Below are 19,688 nucleotides of genomic sequence, written 5' to 3' on the forward strand. Positions count from 1 at the left end.
AAGCAGAACCTCAATATCTGAAAAGCCTCTTGCTGCCAACACAGTGTTTAGGATGGGAGCCAAGCCCCGGCCTGCTCTTGCCCTTCCTGGTTCTGATTTATGATGCTCCTGACCTTGAGTTGAGACGGCAGGGGTCTGTGTTCCTGACCATGGCTCTGCAGCCTGGCTCTAGTGGGTGGGTCTGCTGCGTTTCCCCACCGGGTCCTCATCTCCGTTCATCTCGCTCCAGCTTGTTAACCTGACCTTGGATCCTGTCTGATTGCCTTGCTTGAAGCTTCAGTTTGATAGTCATTATCTGGAATGCTACCCTGATTCTGCTTAATCCCACCAAAGGAGAAAAGCAGGCAGTGCCCACTGGCTGCACCATGACATACAAAGGTCCACATTTTCACAGTGAAAGTTAGAAGCAGCACTTTGTAGTAAATGTCTCTGACATTCTGAACAGGAGCTGCAGAAATTGATACGCAGAGGATGAGGTTTATGGCTGGATCCATCTGGTAGGGGAGGAGCAGTTCATGGCCTCCCGGGGTGTGGCAAACCCCCTTCCTAAGAAGCACAGCCTTGCAGTCACTATAAGAGTGACTAGGTTACTCTTTGGGGTCCACATTAGTAAATGAGAAACCCTCATCCTCACGGGAAGCCTCAACCCTGAGATCCTTAAAGCCATGTTTCTAAGACTTGCTTGCACAGTGTTTCCTGGTCTGTGGTTGCCCTGCGTTGATGAGGAGAGTCCAGAGCAAACACAGCCAAGGGACCTGCACGGGGCAGACCCAGCCTCCACTGCCATGCAGGGATGTGTGCCCCAGTGCAGCGGGTCTCAGAGTGTGGTCTGGAGACCCTTGGGGTCCCAGACACTCTTCTAGGGGGCCTTCGAGGTAAAAACTGTTTTCAAAATAATACTAAGACATTTTTCACTCATGAGTTATCCAGTGGAATTCTCTAAAGGCTACATGATAATGTTGCAACAAATTGAATGCAGAAGACAGAAGAATCTTCTCTTAGCCAGACATTAAAGAGATGTGCAAAAACATGAAACAACATTGTTCCCATTAAATTTTTTTGTTTTGAACAGTAAAGTTATTTTTCATAAGATGGGCTATTTTTAACATGCAATTTTGATTTTATTATTGTTAATTTTTTTTAGAAGATGTTGGGGGTAGGAGTTTATTAATTAATTAATTTATTTTTGCTGTGTTGCGTCTTCGTTTCTGTGCAAGGGCTTTATCTAGTTGCGGCGAGCAGAGGCCACTCTTCATCGTGGTGCGTGGGCCTCTCACTATCACGGCCTCTCTTGTTGCGGAGCACAGGCTCCAGATGCACAGGCTCAGTAGTTGTGGCTCACGGGCCCAGTTGCTCCACAGCATGTGGGATCTTCCCAGACCAGGGCTCGAACCCGTGTCCCCTGCATTAGCAGGCAGATTCTCAACCACTGCGCCAGCAGGGAAGCCCCTATTATTGTTAATTTAAAATGAATTACTAAATGCATATTTTCAAATGTTCTCAGTTTTAATATCCAAGATGGTAAATATTAATATATGTCACCAACACAAACAAACGTCTTTTGGGGTCCTCAATAACCTTTGAGGGTGTAAAAGTTTCTGATAATGAAAAGCATATGAAGCAGCGGTGCCCATAGCCAACCCTCAGGTCCCTTCGCCGGGGGCTGTCCGGACACTGACTGCACCCGCCCCTTGGTCCTCAGCCCAGCGCAAGGAGGAGGCTGCTTTCTGTGAACTTGAAGGATGTGGTTCCCTCCTGCGGGCTTGTCCTCCTCTCCCCTTCATCTGCCCTCTCCTGAAGATTCACAATAATTAAAATGCCATAATAACAAGAAAACTTCATTTCAAAAGAAAGAGTGGGGTCTTCAAGTTTGCTTTGGTTATTGAGGGTCCTTTGTGGTTACATATCAATTTTGGAGTCGTTTCTTCTATTTCTGCAAAAATAGGGGATTTTGATAGGGATTGCATTAAATCTGTAGGTAGTTTTGTGTAATATGGACATTTTAACAATAGTTCATGAACATGGGATGTCTTTCCATTTATTTATGTCTTCCTTAATTTCTTTCAATAACGCTGTGGTTTTCAGTGTACAAGTCTTTCATGTCTTTGGTTAAGCTTATACCTAAGTATTTTATTCTTTTTGATGCTATTGTAAGTGGAATTGTTCTCTTAATTTCTTTTTCAGATTGTTCATTGTTAATGTGCAGAAATGCAAGCGATGCGTATATGTTGATTTCATATTCTGCAAACTTTGCTAAGTTGTTTTATTAGTTCTAATAAATTTTTTGTGACATATTAAAAAAAAAAAGCCTCGTGCTCTCTCCGTGCTCTGTGCTCTGGATGGTAGGAGCTGGACCGTTTTGCTCACGAGCGACGCCGCCCTCAGGATGGCCGGCTCAGGTGGGGCGTTCTCCTGGGTCACAGGTGGCGCAAGTGGGGCGCAAAGTCCCTGACTGGTATCTGCTCAACACCAAGTGGGGAGTCCGAAGCAAAGCACCGTCCCTGCTCATTTCCATCTGCCACTGACCCTCGGCTGCTCGATGCTTTCCCTGGGCGGGTCCTAATGAAGTGCCCTGTCCTGAGCAAGGCGGGAAGCATGGACCTGCGGGGTGGGAGCTGCGGAGGGAGGCTGAGTCAATGCACCGCCCACCTGCACCCCTCCCACTGCCTGCCTTTAAGGCTCTGACCTCCAGACAACATTTAGGCAGATCACTACTATAGGACGCAAGTAAGATGGCGTTGGTTGAATCCAGGGAGCAGGTGGGAAACTGGAGACAGCCTCTCACAGGCCAGAGAATTTTAGGTCTAGGAAGGTTCTTTGCTCCTTGTGTTGGTTTCCTCAGGATTTGAAACTTGTAAAAGATTTGTAATTTGGGAAGCTGACTTCTGCGTTGGCTGTCTTCTCTGAAGTGATTTTCTCTTCATATCCCTTCAGTGTGTTTCTCTGGGTGACTCCACATGGCACTCAAGTTCAAGACTTCCAGGACAAAGGTACAGGCGAAGTCTCATCTGCCTTAGAGTGTGAGATTTATGAGAGAGGAGCCTGTTCTTGGCACATTGGGGACAGTGGGAGAAACCCAACAGCTTAAGAGTGGACTGGGGGCCCCAAAGCCCCTTGAAGCCCCCTCCCCTCCAGCACCCTGAGCGTGGGGCTGCTCCCATCTCTGCTCTGTCCTTCCAGCCTTACCATGGCTGCATAGGGCTTGCCCTCTCTCTTCTGATCTTGAGTTCACTCTGCCCACCCAGCTTTTCTGCCCAGGAAAATGGTATGGTATGTTCAGTGAGCTCTTCTGTCTGGTCCAAGGCTGTCAACAAGCCCTCCCTGGACACCTGACTGACAGGACCACCCAGGTCATGTCGAGAACTATGCGAGTGGTTTCCTTCTCAAAAACAACGGGATTACATATTGGGATTCCTGTCTGTGCCCTTAGTCGAAGATCTCAAAGTCTCTCGTGCATTTCTACACATTTTATGGGTGGGGATGGGAAGAGAAACAAGAATTTTAAATGATGAACAGAAATAGGAGGAGAGGTTTAATAAAATCAGGTAAAAATCAAGATTACAGGGACCATTATGCTCACACAGTGAACAGGTAACTTATGAGCTGTCACTGGGAAGAAGTTAGCTCACAAACCTATTGTATATAGCTACTGGCTTGTTCCAGAAAAAGTGGCTATAAATGCCACTTGGACTTTAGGCTGAATTGTATCTTTTTCCTCTGGTTCTTTCTGCTTCCTTCTGTATCAGACGTCCATCTTCTGTACATGTGGACAGTAATGGGTGTAGAAAATGCTAGACCTGGAGAGTTTGAAGTGGTGATGCCAATATAGTCCCGTCAGGACACAGGTGTGGGGAATCCAAACTCCCTGCTACGAAGTCAGGGGCAGAAGACAGACTCCAATCCCACTCTGAAGAAACCTCCTTCCTTCAGGTAAATCAAGACAACAACTCAATAACTTCCTAATTCTCGGAGATCTTTGTTGGTGGTAGACAGAGGGATGGACGGTGTTCTTGTGTATCCAATGTTGCCTTGATGCATAATAATAAAATCTTAAATTTGAGACATTACGGAATTCAACAGGCATGTGAACTTTTGTAGAAAACTGTTGCTGTTTCTATAAACCCTCAAATACTTAATATTTTCCAAATAAAATAAATGTTTCAGCAAAACGCTATTTTTTTCAGATCTTAATATCCGAAGGCAACAAGAACCTTAAAGGTTGTGAAAAGGTCACCTGGCTGCTCTTACAATGAATTTGCCAACATGTTTTATTGGGCTTTAAATTTTAAAAAATAAATGTCTTCAGGGTGCCATCAAACCCCGTTTCCTTACGGCCTTGTCTTTTCATTCCTTTCTAATTCTTTCTTGTATCCTCCTGATGGTTATGAATCTGATGCTAGATTGTGTTTTTTCAGTGTCTTCATTTTAAAAGATGAAGGCCCAGGGAGGTGAAGGGATTTACTAAGGCCACAGAGCCTGTTCATTCACAAGCAAAGATGAAGTGTTCAAAGATGAACAGTACTTCCACTGGTGTCCTTTCCGCACCTTAAGGAAAGGTGAGGCCGCCTCACCTTAATTTTGTAATCCAATCAATAAAGAACAACTCTATTCAGATGTATTTTCACATAGCGTGCTATTTTGGGCTGATACGGAAATTTGCAAAGATACAAATGAGATCTGCAGAATGACAGCACTGGGCCAAATCCAAACAATATCTGAACAAGACCCTCCAGTCACGGATCAGCTCTCATTTGCTCCCGAATTTGGCCAAGTGGGGCTGGGCAAGGGGAACGGTGACCAGTGGAATCATTGTCCCTCCCTCTCTGTGGGGTGGCTGGCTGAATCTGTGTATGCATCACTCCTAGGAAGCCTTTCCGCTTGGGCTGGCCAGTTTTGAAGAGAGAGAGGAAGGTTTCGAGGATGGAGGGAAATTTTTATCTTTTCCATTCTTTCAAAGTGCACATACGCCTGGTGGGATATCAAGAGTCTTTTCTCCCTAAAAATCTACTATTCTATCTCTTATCATCTTACTTGGAAAAAACTGCATATGCTCAGTGTACCACAGTCTTCCTCAGTGGTTCTCCATGGAAAGGGGGACTTGTCATAGTTATTTGAGGAACTTTCTCAAATGATTCCTAACCCAGATCACTTCATAAAGCTCCTCAGGTGATGTGATACCTCCAGAGAAGGAGGCGCTGCCCATGGCTACATTGATATATACAGAAGGGATCATTAGCTGTAAGTCTACCACTTCACAGAGAAGGAAAATTACTAATAAATTGACCTCTTGCACAATTCGCTCCCTCAGTCATGCCTTCCTGATTAACACTTGCAACTATTCTGGTGGTCTCTCTTGGTCAGTCTTGCTGGGTTTTGGATGGCAAAATGCAAAGCGATTATAAAGTGAAGGTGAAAATATATGGAATTTCATGAAGTTGATGAAACTGATGATGGGGAACCCTAAATCACAAGCAACATAAATGGATATTGGCCAAGATTAGATAATTGAAGAAGAGAAAATAAACAATGATAATTACTGACACAATAGGTGCTTCTAAAGAGAATGATTTGACCTGATTAAGAGATGCTTATGCGAAAGCTGGTGAACTGTGTGTGCATTTTTTTTTTTTTTTTTTTGCGGTACGCGGGCCTCTCACTGCTGTGGCCTCTCCCGTTGCGGAGCACAGGCTCCGGACGCGCAGGCTCAGCGGCCACGGCTCACGGGCCCAGCCGCTCCGCGGCATGTGGGATCTTCCCGGACCGGGGCACGAACCCGCGTCCCCTGCATCGGCAGGCGGACTCTCAACCACTGCGCCACCAGGGAAGCCCCGTGTGTGCATTTTAAAATAATTCTCTTTATGATCCTGCTGTGAAAGTCAAACAGGGAGTGAGGGTGTTATATTATATGATTATACAAGTTGTTTGTAAGATTATGCCCACGCCCTCCATCAACATGTGTAGTTCTTTGTTTTATGAATCTGTGCATGGTGTAGTATAAACTACGTCTTATTAAATACAATAAAACAAATCTATTTTCATTATGTTTAGTTTCATTTTTTTAAGATAAAGATTCAATTTTTTAGATCTCAATATTTTCAGTCAAGTTTTAACCTTTATTTATGAGAGCTATTTTAACTTGATCTTTTCTAGTATCAATTTTCTTCAAATAGTAAGGACCTCCTATGCTTAAGTTATGCTGATGTCTAAATACCTTACAGGCAGTAAGCATCCACACCCCATCATCGACGCATGGGGGCTCCTGTTTCTCCACAGTGTCCCCAACAGAGAACATTGTCAAACACTTGGATTCTTGTCAATATTATAAGAAAGAATATCTCACTGTAGTTGCTCTTCTTGTAAGTGAGGCAAGTCATTTTTGCATGATTCATAGGCCCACAGAGAATGTTGTCAAACTTTTGCGGTGTTTTAGAGTAAAGCACTTAATCAAACTCACCATGTAACCTGCCAATTTGGGAACTCAAATGTATTTTTAGATTTAAAAATTTGGTAGCAGGAAAGGAAAAACATGAGAAGGACTTCCAAGTTTTTTCTATAATCTATTGGGGGGCTCCCTCAGATAATTAAATCTCTCAGTGCACCTGGCAATATACAAGGAGCCAACTCATTGTCAAGGTCACCACTGTGGCCCTGGGGGAGCAGCCAGCTTCAGGTGGCTTAGGGCCAGAAGCTGGTGTATGGAGAAGACCAGCAGGAGAAAGCAAAACGATGTTTTGAAAATCAATACGTGGGACAGTGATTCAAATAATAACTGTGTGCAGAGCACGGAGCTTTAGTGAAACAGGAGTCTCCTCTCCATCCCCACAGTCTAAGCTTATGCAGACAGAAGGAGAAAGTCCCAAAGACTGTTTTACAACATCAGGATCTCCTATACATTGAGGAAAATAATCATTCGATGCAATCTATAATGTATGTGGATGGAACAAAAATGCAGTGCTTACTTTGTGAAAAAGCCTTTTCAGAATTCTCTAACGTGACAGCAAATGATACAGGATGAAGACTAATTTCTTTTTGATGTAAAAATTATATTTATTATTAAGTCTTATATAGCTAATCATAAACTTTACATTGAAATGGACACATGATACCATTAACCTAACTTCCTCAGTGTTTTAGTGTGATTCACAAAAACATCACTAGAAGCACAAAGGCAAGAAGTTAACTAGAGGAAGAAAGATTTTTTTTGTTTAGATTTTTCTTCTTGTTTTTAAGTATACTTCAGCCAGAAGCCCCCACATGCTCACAAATGAGTCATTAAATTTACCTCCTGACCTACATATGGGCAACCTTACTGGAAATTGAGACAACCACAGGCCAGTTTCCATTTGTCAGAATTTAGTTCTTTCCCTTAGCATTTTCCCCTGGGTTCAGGGGTTACTGAAGAGGCCCCGGTACAGCTTGCACATAACTGTTAGAGCGCAGAAACCAGCCCCCGGCAGGGACTTTGACCATGAGCCTTGGGCAGACGGAGAGAAAGAGAAATATTACATGTATAGGTTCTAGCAGGTTCTAGCAACCTAAGCACATGGATTTGTTTCCATAGGAGGTGCAGGAACTCTGCAAGACGAGAGTGGGCTGCCAGGGACTTGACGACAGGCTTACAGCTTCACTTTGTTTCACCAGGTACTAAATAATAAGCACTGGGACAAAAAGAGCCTAGCAAACGAGAGCCTAGCAAATGAGAGGCACTCGATACATATGTGTTAAATGAGAAAAAGATTGTGAAACCCTGGGGTTGACGCTGCAGGAGATAAAATCTAGCACTGATTTTAAGTTTCTCACTTGAATAGCGTATTCATGTTCTTTCTTTACTACTTGCCAGTTGATTTATTCCATTTTCCCTTGGAAATTTCATGTTAAAGGCACTTCGCCCAATACATTTTCTATTGGATTCCAGGAGACTGACAGTATTCATTAGCCACTATGTAGTCTTCATCTTACATGGCTCTTTATTTTATTTTGTCTTATTTATTTTTTTGCATGTCAAATTTTATTTTGTTTATTTATTTTAAATTAATTTTTATTGGAGTATAGTTGATTTACAATGTTGTGTTAGTTTCCAGTGTACAGAAAAGTGAATCTGTTATACATATACATATATCCACTCTTTTTTAGATTCTATTCCCATATAGGTCATTACAGAGTGTTGAGTGGAGTTCCCTGTTCTATACAGTAGGTCCTTAGTTATTATCTTTTTTATGCACTGTAGTGTGTATATGTCAATCCCAATCTCCCAAATTATCCATCCCCCCTATGGCTCTTTCTTTTAAAGGGTTGAGTTTGTAAAAATCTCAGGTCTTCTGAACATTACATAAATTCTGAGTAAGTTGCAGGTGATTGGAGCAACATACTAGCCACCAAGAAATCGTTTTCCATCAGTAGGAAGATTGTACTAATTTGCTAGGGCCTCCGTAACAAAGCACCAGAAACTGAGTGGCTTAAGCAACAGATATCTATTGTCTCACAGTTCTAGAGGCTAGAGATTGGAGACTAAGGTGTTGGCAGAGGTGTGCTCCCCCTGAAGGTCCGAGGGAAGGATCTGTCCCAGGTCTCCCAGCTTCTGATGGTTCCCTGGCTTGTGGCAGCATAATTCCCATTCTCTCATGGTGTTGTCCGTGTGTGTGTGTGCATGTGTGCGTGTGTGTGTGTCTGTGTATCTGTGTCCAAATCTCCCCTTTTTAGAAGTAGACCAGTAATACTGGGTTAGGTCTCACCCTAATGGTGTCATCTTGACTAATTACATCTGTAACACTCTTATTTTTAAATAAGGTCACAGCCTCAGGGACTAGGCGTTTGGATGTCAACGTGAATTTGAGGGTGTCACAATTCAGCTCACAACAGAGATCTGAGTGGTGAGATCATCAGTGGAAATCAATTATTGCTATTAAATTCCTGGGTGCAATCTGAGGTTGCTAGAGCTTGGTATGGGATTAACAGGACCTATTATTCTCCATTGTCCTATGAGGTAGACATGGCTGGGGAAGCATGACAATATGCAAAATTCAAGAGCAAAAGATTGCTCTTTTTTATTCCAGAATTGAGAATGTGCCAATAAGAATAAAATATATACATTTGACCTTAAAGGAAATTATCTCATTGAGATGCCTGAACACGTGTATGAAAATTTATAAAGTGACATATTGATTAATATTAAATGACACCCTTCTGATCCTATCATGAAAAGAAGGTAAATATTCAGATTGCCATGCTTGTAAGAATTTAAAAGAATTTAAGGCAAGGTTGACTCCCTAAATGGAAGAGTTAAGAGCTAGGTATACCCTCTCTCCAGTGAAACAACCCTTTGTCTGCTGAAAATTATTTTTTAAAAAAACCACCCCAAATCTCTGAAAATTGTCCTAAAGGACTATATTAAATGGAGAAACATCTGTTCAAGAACATTTGCAGTATCTCTGTAAGAACAGCCAGACGCTGTTCCCCTGAGCCAGGACCTGCTCACATTACTCCTCCCCGCCCCCAGCTCAGGGGGATGGAAGCTCTACTTTGGGTGGGTGTGGTCATGAGGGTGGGGCTCTCGCTCCCTGCATCTCTCTCAGTCCAGACCCTCAGTTTCACCCAAGGAGGGCAGGCTGTTGGCGTCACTCAGCACCTCCCACTCCCAGCTGGACTGCTGGGCTCCGTGCATCATGTGAAGGTCATGCGTGGAGCAGGCTGACTGGGACAGGTCAGAGGAGGCCCGGTGCACTCCCAACAAGTGGAGATGTAATACACACCCTGATCCAGGAAGGGTCCCTATGCATTTGAATGTTACTACATTTGGTATGAAAGGATGCTTCATGTTGGTGATCATTGGCTGTATCGTAGTCCTATAAAATGATGAGTGTTTCGATGTCTTGATATTTCATGAAGCATGGGTATATTCTAGTTCAGACAGTAGCTGTTCTGTTTTGAATCTCTTTATATATGCATTAAATAAAATAGATTTATAAGAATTTAAAAATATTGTACCTATGAAATAGCTAAACAATTAATAGAGAAAAACAGGCAGCACACAGAATTTGAAGGCACAGGATACGTTTTTGTTTCTATCACATTCACTACCAGCTTTTTTTGGATTCTTTCGGTTGGTACAATAAAATGTAAAATGTCTCTCCTCTTGGTTCTTTCTAAAGGGTTAAGCATAACATACACATGAGTGAGGTTATATATTTTCTAAAAGGCGAGATTAAAGAGGAACTTTTTCTTTTTTTTTTTTTTTTTTTGTGGTACGCGGGCCTCTCACTGCTGTGGCCTCTCCCGTTGCAGAGCACAGGCTCTAGACGCGCAGGCCCAGCGGCCATGGCTCACGGGCCCAGCCGCTCCTCAGCATGTGGGATCTTCCCGGACTGGGGCACGAACCCGTGTCCCCTGCATCGGCAGGCAGAGTCTCAACCACTGCGCCACCAGGGAAGCCCTCCACATCCTTTGATAATGTAAATTTATAGGAATAATGAGCTCCTTTGGGGGATTCTTTGTTTCTCTGAACTCATTGGAGTGTACTCATTTTATTTATTTATTTATTTATTTTTGGCTGTGTTGGGTCTTCGTTTCTGTGCAAGGGCTTTCTCTAGTTGCGGTGAGATGGGGCCACTCTTCATCGCAGTGCGCGGGCCTCTCACTATCGTGGCCTCTCTTGTTGCGGAGCACAAGCTCCAGACGCGCAGGCTCAGTAGTTGTGGCTCACGGGCCCAGTTGCTCCATGGCATGTGGTATCCTACCAGACCAGGACTCGAACCCGTGTTCCCTGCATTAGCAGGCAGACTCTCAACTACTGCGCCACCAGGGAAGCCCCTGTACTCATTTTAATGTAGTATTGTTTTGAAACCAGAAAACAGCAACAAAACTAGACCTCCTCCCTTTTCAAACCCTCACACTGCTTATGGGGACCAACAAAAACAGTTACACTCAGTTTTAATTTCTATTCCCCGATGAAGATGAAATCTGATTGGTACCATGGCAACACGTTGCCTGGAGCATCCAATAGGTATTACTTGTGCACAATCTCGCTCACAAATTGTCTTTGTAAGTGTTAGGAGAGGTGTGATCTTCTCCTAGAATGCACTAAATTAAAAAAGGCTGAAGAAAATCCAATTCGTGTTTCCAGAAGTACCTTTCTAGGGTCTGATAATATCAGATTACTGTTTCACATTTTCCCCCCCTGTATTCACTAGGTGCAAGCAAAGAATTAGACATCCTGACAAGCATCAAGTAAGTGGAGAATTGAGGCACCACTGGGGCATGGACGCGCAATGAACTTACGGAGTTCTGGTGTTTTTCTTTGACTTTTTCTACCTTCCTTCCTTCCTTCCTTCCTCCTTCCTTCCTTCCTTCCTTCCAGGAAGAAGCAGTGATGTAGTATTCCTAATTCCCTGAATTGGTAGTACAGTCTTGGTGGTATGGTTGATATCTTAGTTATAAATGATCTTTTTTCTCATTGTCTGTACCAAGACATCAGAGTTAACTATTCCCCATGTGATGTAAGAGGATGCTTTTTGAGTACCTGCCATATACTGAGTCTGATTCAGGGCATTTGTCCTTCACAATGTCTCAGCAAATTCTTCTAGGTGCCTTTCTTATGAGGTAGGGATTGCTTTCCCCCTCCTCTGATGAAGAAATAGATGCAGACAAGTAGCGAAATGAGCCGCAGCTCAAAGTTATTAGGTGGTGGAGCCAAGATCACAACAAAGTCTGTTGAATCTGAACTCTCTCTCCATTCTGTTCCTTGAGGAGGCAGCCTGCATCTCTCTCTCATCCTCTGGGTGGTGGTGGAGGTTGGGGACTAGTGTCATTGTCATTAGGCATTATGACTTTCAACTATTGTGTTATAACTTGAGAAGCAGTCTCTCATGCCCTTTACCTTAAATATCATTTGCATTAGCACCCCCCAAAATGAAATAGTAAGGTATACATCTAACAAAATATGTACAATATCTATATGAAGAAAGCTATAAAACTCTAATGAAAGAAATCAAAGAACTAAATAAATGGAAAGGTATGTCATGTTCATGGAAGTAAAAAAAGAAGATCCAATATTGGCAAGATGTCAGTTCTTCCCCACTTGATCTATAGATTCAATTCAATCCCAATCAAAATCCCAGCAAGTAATTTTGTGGATATTGATAAACTAATTCTAAAGTTCATGTGGAGAGCAAAAGACCCAGTACAACCAATGTAATACTGAAGGAGGAGGACTGACCCTACCCAACTTGAAGATTTTCTATAAAGCTCCAGTAATCAAAAAGTGTGATACTGGTGAAAAATTGACAAACAGGTCAATAGAACAGAATGGAGGGTCTAGAATAGGCCCACATAAATGTAGTCAATTGATGTTTGACAAAGGAGCAAAGTCAACAGAGAAAAGATCGTCTTTCCAACAAGTAGTCCTGGAACAACTAGACATCCACGTGCAACAAAAATGGAATCTAGACACAAACCGTATAAACTTCATAAAACTTAAAATGGATCACACTAAATGCAAAATGCAACACTATAAAACTATAAAACCCTTAGCAGATAACATAGGAGAGAATTTAGATGACCTTGAGTATAGTGAGTATAGTGAGTATAGTGATGACTTTTTAGATGCAACACCAAAGGCATGATCCATAGAATAAATAATGGATAAGCTGAAAATCATTAAAATGAAAAACTCCTGCTCTGTGAAAAGCACCATCAAAAAAACAAAATGACAAGCCACAGACTGAGAGGAAGTATTTGCAAAAGACAACTGATAAAGGATTATTATTCAAAATAAAGAACCCTTAAAACTCAACAATAAAAAAATACAACAACCCACCCAACTCAAAAAATGGGTGGAAGACCTTAACAGACACCTCACCAAAGAAGAAATACAGATGGCAAAAAAAGCATATAAAAAGATGCTCCAGATCATATGTCATCAAGAAAATGCAAACTAAAACAGCAGTGAGATACCACTATACACCTACTAAAATGGCCAAAATCCAAAACACTGATAACATCAAATGCTGGGGAGAAATTGTCATTCATTGCTGGTGGATATACAAGATGGTACAGCCACCCTGGAAGACAGTTTGGTGGTTTCTTACAAAACTAAACATACTTTTATCATATAATCGTTGATATTTTCCTGAAGGAATTGAAAGATTTATGTCCACACAAAAACCTGCACACAAATGTTTACAGCAGCTTTATTCATAATTGCCAAAACTTGGAAGCAACCAAGATGTCCTTCAGTAGGTGAATGGATAAATAAACTGTGGTCCATCCAGACAGTGGAATATTATTCAGCACAAAAAGAGATGAGCTCAAAAGCCATGAAGAGACATGGAAGGACCTTAAATGCATATGACTTATTTTCTTGTGGGAGCCGCAGGTTGAGAGGAGCATGGCCTTGGCGTGTGCTCGTCCACTGATATCAGTGTACTCCGAAAAGGGGGAGTCATCTGGCAAAAATGTCACTTTGCCTGCTGTGTTCAAGGCTCCCATTCGACCAGATATTGTGAACTTTGTTCACACCAACTTGTGCAAAAACAACAGACAGCCCTATGCTGTCAGTGAATTAGCAGGTCATCAAACCAGTGCTGAGTCTTAGGTGCTGCCAGAGCTGTGGCTCAAATTCCCAGGGTTCAGGGTGGCAGGACTCACCACTCTGGCCAGGATGCTTCTGGAAATATGTGTCCTGGGGGCCGCATGTTTGCACCAACCAAGACCTGGCGACACTGGCACCGCAGACTGAATACAACACTGAAGGGATATGCCATCTGCCCTGCACTGGCTGCCTCGGCGTTACCAGCGCTGGTCGTGTCTAAAGGTCATCGTATTGAGGAAGTTCCTGAACTTCCTTTGGTGGTTGAAGATAAAGATGAAGGCTACAAGAAGACCAAGGAAGTTGTTTTGCTTCTGAAGAAATTTAAAGTCTGGAATGATATCAAAAAGGTCTACGCCTCTCAGCAAATGAGACCTGGCAAAGGCAAAATGAGAGACCGTCACTGTATCCAGTGAGGGGACCCTGCATCATCTGTAAGGGGCACGTCATCAAGGCCTTCAGAAACATCCCTGGAATTACTCTGCCTAACGTGAGCAAATCAAACCTTTTGGAACTTGCTCCTGGTGGGCACGTGCTACGTTCCTGCATTTGGACTGAAGGTGCTTTCTGCAAGTTAGAGGAGCTGTATGGCACTTGGCGTAAAGCTGCTCCCCTCAAGAGTAACTACAATCTCCATGCACATGATGCTCAGTACAGACCTTAGCAGAATCTTGAAAAGCCCAGAGATCCAAGGGCTCTCTGGGCAGCACGCGACAGGATTCATCAGAGTCCCGAAGAGGAGTCCACCGAAAAGCCTGAGAATCATGCTGAAGCTAAACCCACATGCAAAGACCATGCGCCGGAACACCATTCTTAGCCAGGCCAAGTACCACAAAATCCGGATGGATAGGGCAGCAGCAGCACTAGAAGCCAAATCACATGAGAAGGGGGTACCAGGCAAGAGCCTGTGCTGGGAAAGAAAGGAAAGGAGGCTGTTGGCCTTAAGAAGCAGAAGAAGCTTTTGGTGGGAAAAAAGTCTGCAGTGACCAAGAAACCAGCAGCTGAAAAGAAGCCCGCAGAAAAGAAACCCACCTCAGAGAAAAAGAAGGCTGCTGTATAACCTTAAATTTGCTTATTACGTAGAGGTTAAATCATTTTGGACAGCTGATTTTGAATAAAGATCTGTTTTTAAAAAATGCATATGACTTAAGTGAAAGAAGCCTATCTGAAAAGCCTACAGACTGTATGATTCCAACTATATGACATCCTGCAAAGGGAAAAGCTATGGAGACAGTAAAAAGATCAGTGGCTGACAGGGATTGGGGGGAGGGAGGGATGAACAAGAGGAGAATGCAGGATTTTTAGGGCAGGGAAAATACTCTGTATGATATTATAATGATGGATATATGTCATTATACATTTGTCCAAACCCACAGAGTGTACAACACCAAGAGTGAAGCCCATGTAAACTATGGATTTTGAGTGATAATGATGTGTCAATATAGGTTCATCCCTGGTAACAAACATACCATCTGGTGGAGATGTTGATACTGGGGAAAGCCATGCCTCTGTGGAGGCAGGGACTGTATGGGAAACCTCTGTGCCTTCCCCTCAATTTTGCTGTGAACCTAAAACTGCTTTAAAAAATAAAGTCTATTAAAAAATGAAGAAAATATGACCACCAATTATAGGAATCTTACACTTTCTCAGACTGTAGAAAATATCTCAACACTTACAATATGAATGCTAATAAGCTTGTGGAAAAAAGATTAGTTTCCATGTCTAATGGCGTGGAGACGATGTGCTTAGAGAATATAAAGAAAATCCACATTTGTTTTGCTCATAAACATATATTCTTTCAAAAAACGTCAAGGCTGAAAGTACTTCACGCTAAAAATATAGGTCAGTGGACAGATCAAAGTCTGAGTGGCATTTGCTGGAAGATCCCTGAGGTTTCAAAACCCTACTGGGACACCTCTGAGGTTAAGAGTCAAGATCACAACATGGGCAGTGGGCACTGACCGTGCAGGGCAGAAGTGACCTAGGCCACAGAGAGCGCTCAGGGGGAGAGCAGGCTCGGATTTAATTCCAAGGTTAGGGAAAATGAATTCAAATGGGTTTACATCCATTTAAAAGAGAAAGGAAATGTGAATTTCGAAACCTCATTTCATAGCAAATTTAGAAACACGCTACGGGTGCCCTTCCCCTTCTCCACGTGAGACAGGAAGGAAGGAAGGAAGAAGATGGCCCACGTGGACCACTTGACACCCCCAAGTGCCACACAGGAGGTTAAGGTCCTTTTCATTGTTTATGTGATTCTAGCACAACGTGGCGACTTAGATCAGGAAATTCTTTTTCAATCAGAGAAGCAAATTCTCAGCGTGGTTAAGGAACACACTGAAGGCTACAGGTGAGTGAAAACGTAAAAGATCATTCATGACGGAATGTCTCCACGTTGGGGTCCTTTATCCATGAGAGGAGCCCTGAACCCTGGGCTCTGGTCCCAGCTCCACCTGCTGCTGGGAGTGTCACCTTTGTTAACTCACACTAACCTTTGTTAACTACTAGGGTAGGAGAGCAGGAACTGGATTAGATAAAGCTTTTGCTTTTGTTCTGCTTCTCAAGCCTACCGTTCACCACATGGTTTATGTCTTACATTTATGTCTCTTTCCTGAAACTTGTCCTCTTAGCCACTTCACTGATTTTCTTCTTCTTTTTATAGTCTAGAAGTTCTAACTTGCTGCCATGATTTCTTCTCCTCTAATTTGCAATCTTTACTTCTTTCCTAAGCTTGGTCCTGATGACAGCGATGTCATCATTGCCTAATAGACTGATAGAGTCTAATAGACTATTTAGTTCTCGTCTGGGCTGCTCCCTTATGAGCATCTCTTTTGAAATAACGGCCTTGGCTACCACATCACCGTGCTCTTCTGATTATCCCACTTCTCTCTCATTTCCTCTGCTTCACTGACTGGTCTTGGTCATCATTCTTCTAGCATTCAAATCAGTGCCTGCCATGGATAGGGACTCAACAAATGTTTGTTCAGTAAATAATGTAATAAATAATGATGAGTTTTTTTCAGGTCTTAGTTAAGACATTGTATTCCATTATTGAGAGATGTGTTGCTGGACCTTATATGGACAAAGATGTTCAGGACCCTCAAGCTTCAAGATCAAGTTCAAATCATTCCCCTCCTACTTCTGGGAGTTGGTAGTGTTACAACGCATGCACCTCATGCTCTGACTTCCTCCTCAGGGCCCAGCAAACCTGCCTCCCAAACATTTCTACATTCAAAATCATTTCACGCATTCTTGAAGATCCAGTACCCTCTCTTTCACAAAATTCCCTAGCATCTTTAAATTTGGAAAAAATGTCTTCTTCTGGGCTCAGAAAACATTTTAAAAATGAAATTTTTTTCAAATGCTTTTTCTTTAATAGCTTCTTCACTTATCTGCATTGAGTTTTAAAAATCTGTGCATTTAAAAATCTATGCATTTATTTACTCAGCCATTTATTCCAAAAGTCTATGTTAAAAATATCTATTGCCTTTTTACATACTAGCAGATGTGTTTTAGCTTTTTTTTAATTTGAATTTTAACTCAATGTTTTAGCTAATGAAAATCTGGTAGTACCTGCCTTCACAGAAGCCTACACACTGGAAAGGCCTACATTTCAATGCTACACTGGAGAACTTCACGCCCTATAAAATGGTCCAGGTGTGTGAAGTGATAAAATTATGGATGTTTTAAAAGTTTTGGAGGTTTGGAGTCTCCTTAGCCTCACGGACTCCCGGACTTTTTCTACAGCTGAGTGGAAAGCTGTGGAAATTTAGAATCACAATGAAAGTGCTGACAAAACCTTCCACAGGCAGCTCTCAGCAGGCCTGTCCTTCCGCAATCAGAAGCTCATTGTGAGCTCGGGGAGTGAATCTCCATGTGGTTTTATACTAAGGAACGCTTACACACCAACTGAATCAGTTGCTCCTTTTTGCTCCTGCTTGCATCTGGCTCAGTGTGATGGGATCTCATCCCTCCCGATTGCATACATATAGGCTCCCATGCATGAGGGAGCAGTATGGTGAAAAAAAGGCCTTTCTTAAATCAGTCAACAGGAAATGATCCCAGTTTTTTACCCCTGCTGAGTCATCAAGAAAATATTAGCCTCCATGTCTAAGGACTGCTTCAAAACTCAGTTTAACTCCAAGCTGCCCAGTGAATGTAAAATATTTCTAGACTCGACTGTACGCTCTGTGATGACACAAGTTTGTCATAGAGAAGAGGTTCCATAGTGAAAACTATTTCATTGGTTGTGGGCGCTTCCCTCATTCACCCACCCAATCAGAATTGGGTCAGAAAATCCTGATCGTGTAACTGTGTCTGTGGCTTCCTAGGAAAAAAAAAGTTATTTAGGAAAATACCATGCTAAGCCACTTTTGAATTTTTTATTAAGTTGACCTCACTTTGACTCTGCTCAGCAAGGATTTGGGTTACTATTCACGGTAGTTATTTTTAGTTTTTAGAAATAACAATTACAGTACATCAGTATTCAAAGTAAATACCTGCTCTGAATTAGGGGTAAAGGTCAGGTGAGTGGGCTGCTGTTTCCTTTGTAAACAAACAAAAATGCCCAAAGAGCGTTGCTCATCATCCAGCTCTACAGGGATTCAGTCATTAGTCATCGCAGAGCTGAGGGACAGTGCATCCTGGGAGAGATTCAGGGTTAAGTCAGGATGAGACGCTCTGTGCTTCAGAAAAACAGTCCCCTAGATAGTTAGATGTGTATCTCAGGAAGAATTTTAATGAACCCAGATTCTTGCATCTTCTATACATAGAAAAACACCGAAATCATTAACTTGAGATATCTGTTCTTCAAGACCAGCAGTACCATTTTACCAGGATGTATGCTGGACTACACGCATTCCCAGCCAAAAATCATATCCATCCTTGTTCCTTTCCTACCTCTTTGGAAGAGTTTCCTCGGAGCTAAATTATCTAAATTTATTTATCACCCTGAATAAAACTTAAACTCACAACTCCTACGTTGTACATTTTTTTTTTAAGTTGATGCCTTGAAGGTACAAAGTGCTGAAAAATTACTGAAATATTTGGGGAGGTTGGAGGTTGGCAAACAAGGAAGCCACAAGAAAGGCGAAGGAACGGTGAGTGTTTGGGGACATCATTCACCGCAGACAGCCCTTATATCTGTTTGCTTCTCTGTTGCACCAACCTCTCTGTAACTTTCTGCCAGGTTGCTGCTCTCCCAAGCCAGGCGTGTGCAATTATTCGCATCTGTTCACCAGCTACCCTCACCCCACCCAGTCTATCACCCAGTGCCTGAACAAGCACGCACCCATGCTCACTCACATCTCACCGAGAAGGAGAGGGAGAGAGAAGGAATACTGAGTGGAAAAATACCAAGATTTGTGCTTGATTATTGGAGATAATTAAGTAGGACCTAAAAATAGTCACGCCCTTATTTCATATTATGTTCAAAATGATTCAAATTCAAAACTATTCACAGCTGTGCTGGGGGCTGCTACCATACAGAGTTGATTTCAAGCACTTGAATCAATGATCAGCAAATGAAGCTTCTCTCTGTCCTTCTAAGTATAACTTGGAGTAGTACCATGACTCAGAGGCTATGGAATGTGAAATAAAGGGATCAATAATATCATTACCCTCATGACCCTCATCGTTTATTCTGTCAATACTTTTCAATAGAGGGGAGCAGTGTGGCCAACATGCCCTGTCGGGTGTGTGAGCCTCTCCTTACAAAGATGTTGATGATGATGAGTCTTCAAAATTCAACTCCATATATGTATTGATTAAGCAGACTGGCAGTTTACTATTTTTTTGATTGATTGATCGATAACCCCCAAATACTAACGATGCAGAAACAGGCTGAAAAGTAAGACGTACAGAAAAATACGTGTATTTTTTTAAGTATATATGCAGGATTTACCCTGCTACTAGAAATATTTTTCAAATACGAGGAACAAATCTAATCACGTGCCACAAGTAACACCAACAATCCCATTGCTTTGAGGGGACTGTTATCCACCAGCATCGCTGAACAGACAGGTGTAGACAAAACCACTGGCCTCCCTCTTCTGGTTTTGTTCACGTTGCTATCTTTTCTTTACTGAACCTGACAAAATGTTAGGCT

The 19,688-nt window shown here is 42.4% G+C and overlaps 1 protein-coding gene and 1 pseudogene across 2 annotated transcripts in view; one reads left to right on the plus strand and one right to left on the minus strand.

The window, feature by feature from the left end:
* Positions 1-19,688, minus strand: part of XKR4 (XK related 4) — a gene marked incomplete at its 3' end in the record, with an annotated part of 319,753 nt that overhangs the window by 95,166 nt on the left and 204,899 nt on the right. The window lies entirely within an intron of this gene.
* LOC309791812 (large ribosomal subunit protein uL4-like) lies at positions 794-14,642 on the plus strand (annotated as a pseudogene). The gene is made up of 5 exons: positions 794-875; positions 1,613-1,761; positions 2,347-2,399; positions 11,187-11,223; positions 13,370-14,642. The product of its transcript is annotated as a large ribosomal subunit protein uL4-like (transcript).

This window comes from Mesoplodon mirus (assembly GCF_964341445.2).
Source record: "Mesoplodon mirus genome assembly, chromosome: 16".
Classification (NCBI taxonomy): domain Eukaryota; kingdom Metazoa; phylum Chordata; class Mammalia; order Artiodactyla; family Ziphiidae; genus Mesoplodon; species Mesoplodon mirus.